This window comes from Macaca fascicularis, chromosome 13, assembly GCF_037993035.2.
Source record: "Macaca fascicularis isolate 582-1 chromosome 13, T2T-MFA8v1.1".
NCBI lineage: Eukaryota > Metazoa > Chordata > Mammalia > Primates > Cercopithecidae > Macaca > Macaca fascicularis.
The window spans coordinates 72,552,584-72,558,583 of NC_088387.1; the positions used below are offsets into that span (position 1 = coordinate 72,552,584).

The 6,000-nt window shown below is 34.5% G+C and overlaps 1 long non-coding RNA gene across 2 annotated transcripts in view; it reads left to right on the forward strand.

Moving 5' to 3' along the window:
* LOC135966967 (uncharacterized) overlaps window positions 1–2,428 on the forward strand; it is a 77,537-nt gene extending 75,109 nt beyond the window's left edge. For both annotated transcript variants that reach the window (XR_010580676.1, XR_010580677.1), the window contains exon 2: window positions 1,324–2,428. This is a non-coding gene — a long non-coding RNA (uncharacterized lncRNA). The remainder of the gene's footprint in view (window positions 1–1,323) is intronic.
* The last annotated feature ends 3,572 nt before the right edge of the window (window positions 2,429–6,000 follow it).

Sequence of the window (6,000 nt, forward strand, 5' to 3'; positions counted from 1 at the left end):
ATTCGGGGATAGTTGATTGATCCAATCATTATGAAGTTCACTGTCAGTCTGTCAATTTTTCAACAATTTTATATCCACTGACAATAATTGCCTGAATCAATTATTTTATCAGAGGTTTAAAATGGTGTTCTCTAGTGTTTTTTTTTTTTTAAATTATTTCCACAAAATACAAAAAACAAATAAAAAAAATCCCTCATTAGCTTGGACCATTTGGTTGTATGGAAAAGGTGAAGGAAAAACATGATAAATGTTTAACCTCTCCTTTTGTCAATTTTCTGAGTAAGGAGTTGATGCCCTCTTTGCTTCCTATTGTATTTTGGCTGGTTTTGTTTCCTGTTTCATTTTCCCAAACTCTTTATGTTTTTGAGTAACCTTATGAACACATGAATTTGTATATTTCAATATGTTACAATAAATTGTACTCATTATGGTTTTTCATGTGCAATTTTCTAACTCTTGGCCAGATTTCCTCTATGTTTGTTCCTATGTCCCTTTAATATAATTCATTTATATTTGATCACTTTCCGGATTTCTATTACAACTAGATAATCCAAATTCATCTTGTATATTTTCCATGCAGATGTAGAATGATTCATTACCTCAGGTTGCTCAGCTTTCTTACGGCATTTAAATACTGCAGTCCAGGCATTAGGTGTGCTTATTGCTATTGAGTCATCGTTGCTTCATAGAATTAGCAAGAAATAGTATTTTTTAGAAAGAAAAAAAAATTGCAGTTCACATATATATTTCCAATTTAAATTTATGTTTTCTTCTTCAAGATTTGGTTTTTACAACTGTATCTGTTTTAAGCTAACTTTTGTTTCTTAAAATTACTTATTTGCATTAATCTACAACATACATAAAGTAGTTTCAGAATGATAATATCAATACTACCACTCTACACTAGACTACTGATTGAAGTTTGATTTCTTTTATTTTTAGGTGTTCTTATTTTCTACTATGTCAACACAGCTAAAAGTTACTTAAAAAGTTGTTATCTCTGTGTGGTTTATATCACTAACTGGATATACAGTTAAATTATTTTCTTTGTTTTTGGTTTGGTTTTAACTTTATATGTTGCTTTCTATTTTTATTAGATTTCATTTTAGGTGTTTTAAAAACACTTAAGAATGAAAAGCTTTATAACAAGTTATATTTTTAAAGACTTTCATCTTTACTTGCCTCCTCTATCTTATTTCTTCTTCCTCTCCATAGGTAACCGTTTTTATTGATTTTTTGGTTCATCTTTTTAGTGTCTTTTTGCTTTTCGTAATATTAGATCTATTATTACATAACTTCTTTCTATCTTTTTTTTTCTTTGAGATGGAGTCTCGCTCTGTTGGAGTACAACTGTGCGATCCTGGTACACTGGCAACCTCCGCCTCCCGGGTTCAAGTGATTCTCCTGCCTCAGCCTCCTGAGTAGCTGGGACTACAGGCATGTGCCACCACGACCCATTAATTTTTGTATTTTTAGTAGAGACAGAGTTTCACCATGTTGGCCAGCCTGGTCTCAAACTCCTGACCTCGGGTGATCCACCTGTCTTGGCCTCCCAAAGTGCTGGGATTACAGATGTGAGCTACCACGCCCGGCCCATAACTTCTTTCTTTTAGCAAAGGTAATATGTTTTACATATTGTTTTTTACCTTGATTTTTTCAAGTATATGTAATGGAGAACCCTCCATATCTGTGATAGAGATCTTCATTTCTGTACACTGTTGCATGGTATTTCAAAGTGCTGGCATACCAGAATTTGTTCTGTCATTGTGTATTTTATGAATTAGGTTGTTTTCAATCTTCCACTATTATAATGGCAGAATAAAACACTTAAGCATGAGTCTTTTCATATATTTTCCAGTATAAATTGGTATAGATACTTAGGCATAATAAGTCAAAAATCGAATTTGGCATATTCTTCCAAAAATTGCCAAATTCTCCTCAACAGAAGTTGAACTGTTTTATATTCTCAAGAACAATGTTTTAACTGTAATGCACACTGCATGATAGAGAATGAGTTGAATGCCATGAAAAAATGTATTCAAGCTTCCTTTTATAGAACTTTTATTACTTTTAATGTGGTAGTATCACAATTATACCATGTTCACACGATCTGGGTCTTCTGGTAACTTGTTTTTCCCTTTTAGTTGATAGGCAGATTTTAAATTTGAAACAGGGACCTGCTTTGAGTAGAAGTTGCTTCTTTCAAAAGTTGATGTCTAAGAATTACTCTTATTTATTTAGTGGCCAATTCGAGTCATTATTTTCCACCTTCCATTCAGATGGCTGGCTGAGCAAAAGCTCTTCCTATTACTTCACAAGATTTTATTGTGTGTTGTATGTGATGAATGGTTTTGCCCTCCCTGTTGCTTCTAAGGCATGAAACAAAGGTTGATATTGAATTCCTATTCCTTGAAATAAAGAACTGTTTATTTTTATTACTCTGCTAAGAAGAAAGATTTCATGGATGACTCTAAAGTGAAAATATTAATTTCCCTCTGAGCTTTCTTTAATTTTATCTTTCAATATCCCAGCATCTCTCACTACCAAAAAATACATTTTGAATCTGACATGTTATAATAAAAGAATATTTTGAGGGTGCATTTCTTGATAAGCTTTAGACAGGAAAATACTTTTAGAGAAAACAAGAGGAAGATACTCTAGTCTATTGACCCTGATCTCATCTTGTATCAGAGGACTTTATTTTGCTTTGTTTTCTAAAATCTCCTTCTGTTGTACCTGTTAAAAAAAAAGGAGAGGTAGGAAGCAATTAATGATTTTCACTCTCTCTACATAAAACGCTTATCTTGTGGCAAACATGTTTCTTGAGAAGAAAGAAGAAAATCACTACTTATTTTTCAGAGATAAAGACAAAGCCTTAAGTCTGTTTTGTCCTTACAGCTTCATTAGTGACAAGCAGGAAACCTAAGCAGAAAGCACAAAGGAGGATGCTGATAAACAGAACTGCCGTGAGTACAGCATGAGTTCTGACCTGACCTCTATTCAAAGACAAAATAACTCAGTTTACCATGTATTTCAAATTATCTTTGTCATAAGTTTGATATCAAGGATTAATCCTAGGAAGAACAGTTGATAATCAAAATGTGAAAAATGATAATATAGATCTTTACCAATTGAAGAAACATGGTATTTGAGAAGACTAAAGCTCATTTATTTCTTATTTGCAAGTGGTTTTGTTTTGCATAATATTTATTTCAAAATAACTGGCCATATGCCTTTTTGAAGAACAATTGAAAGACTCATTGATGTATACCTGTGTAAAGCAATTGGACAGAGTTTATGTTTCATTAATTGAAGTATAAATATTAAGAATATCTATCAAGAGAAAGCTAACCATCAATGACTTATATCAATCAGGAAATTAACAACAGATATTATATATTAAAATGTAATTTTATAGCATGAAAACCACTTATGTATTAGGAAGGAGTTACCATTTAAAGAGATTCATTGAGAACTTACAGGAATGTACTCCTTTTGAGCCCATTCTTATTTGTCTTGTTATGTGATGTATTCCTTAGTTGACATAAATTTTTATTAATAATTAATGTATTTTATTTCGCTGCTTGAATTGTTAAGAACACTGTGTATGCTTAAAGAAACACTAAAAACAAGAAGCACTGATGATTGAACAGTTGCAAAGATATCAAATCTGACTTCCTCAAAAGTAGCTTTCTAAGGATTCTATTGTTTCTCCTTGTCAACTATATAAGTCAGTTGTCCTTGGCTATAAGACTCGTCATTTTGACTTTATATAGAAATTTTTAGCATCAGAAGTAAATTCATACCTTGAATTGGCACAAGTGCAGTTGACAGGTAACAAAACTAGCAGTTGTTAGGTTAAAGCCTCTTGCAACACAAAGAGTCCTGACACTGAATTAAAATACCTAAAGTTTTTTACTACATCTTGAAAAGTTAGTACTCCTACTGGTGAAAACCTAATCTCTGGGATAAGGTTTGAGACCAGCGTAAACCTAAGTACACCATGTCCCTTATTCAATCACAAAAAGAAGTCCTTTTGCAACTCAAATTCTGGATATACTTGTCAGTCTGTCTCCAAGACAGCATCTCTAACCTGATTTTTACAAGGCAAGATGATCGGGGTATGTCTTCAATATGTGAGGCTTGTCAAACATCTGGATCACTTTCAACCTATTTAACTTAGATATTTGAATTTACAATACAAAAGAAGCCACACCTAAGATGAGATAATATTTATAAGAAGCATGTTGTGAACTGGAAAGCAGCATATAAAGTTAGTATAAAACATATAATATTTTATGCTATTTAATTTTTTTAAAAAATTTTAACTTCTATATATTGAGCTTCAAGGTTTGCTTCTAACTTCTGATGAGTACAACCAGAGAAGTCATTAGTCTAGGGCAAATTTGTCCCCTCCACTGAGTATGTCACCTGACACTCTGAATATTAGTAGTTTTATTTTTCACTCTGGGTGTAGATATCAACTAGTCCCAGCCCTGTGTGAACTTCGGCATTGCTTCGCCCCTCCTTTTAGCAGTTCTTTCCTCAGCTTAGTGCATGTTCGGATCAGTACACGCCTGCATATTCAAGGAGAACCCTCTGCCTATCTCCAGAGCTCTTTCGATGTGCCACTTTTTCTTTCTCAGTCCCCCGCCCTGTGATCTCTAGCTGCTTTGTCCTCCCTGAATACTCAACTGGTCTACTCAACCTATGGAGACCACCAGGCTCTGTTTGGATTCCCCCTCTGAGCTTTGCAGCCTGAAAATGCTCCTCAGGCAATAGAAACTGAGCATTTTAGAGTTATCCTCAGTTTTTTCTCTTCTTTCAGAAATTACTCATCTGTGCAGCCTGTTTTCAAAGTCTAAAAAGTATTGTTTCTTATATTTTGTCTGTTTTTGTTAAATCTAAGATGGTAGGGTACTTCTACTCCCTGTTAGATCCATTATGACTAAAAGTAAAAGCCACCAGTTTCCTTTCAATATTATGACTATGAACATATGAATATAGGCAGGTTTATTAATACCATATGTATTTTATGACTTTTGCCTTTCATGTCATAGATAGAACTATTTCTTTCTATAGAATTATATAAATATTAAACTCCCTTTCTTCTAGAGCTTCCATAATTCCGTTAAAAAATATATAGCTGTTGTTTTTGAGGGCAGAGCAAGATGGCCGAATAGGAACAGCTCCAGTCTCCAGCTCCCAGCGCGAGCGACACAGAAGACGGGTGATTTCTGCATTTTCAACTGAGGAACTCAGCTCATCGCCAGCAACGGATCAAATTTGGATGGAGAATGACTTTGACGAGTTGAGAGAAGAAGGGTTCAGTCCATCAAACTTCTCAGAGCTAAAGGAGGAATTACGTACCCAGCGCAAAGAAACTAAAAATCTTGAAAAAAGAATGGAAGAATGGATAACTAGAATAATCAATGCAGAGAAGGCCATAAACGAACTGACAGAGATAAAAACCATGACACGAGAAATACGTGACAAATGCACAAGCTTCAGCAACTGACTCGATCAACTGGAAGAAAGAATATCAGTGATTGAGGATCAAATGAATGAAATGAAGCAAGAAGAGAAGTCTAAAGAAAAAAGAGGAAAAAGAAATGAACAAAGCCTGCAAGAAGTATGGGATTATGTGAAAAGATCAAATCTACGTCTCATTGGGGTGCCTGAAAGTGAGGGGGAAAATGGAACCAAGTTGGAAACCACTCTTCAGGATATCATCCAGGAGAACTTCCCCAACCTAGTAAGGTAGGCCAACATTCAAATTCAGGAAATACAGAGAACACCACAAAGATACTCCTCGAGAAGAGCAACTCCAAGACACATAATTGTCAGAATCACCAAAGTTGAAATGAAGGAAAAACTGTTAAGGGGAGCCAGAGAGAAAGGTCGGGTTACCCACAAAGGGAAGCCCATCAGACTAACAGCAGATCTCTCAGCAGAAACTCTACAAGCCAGAAGAGAGTGGGGGCCAATATTCAACATTCT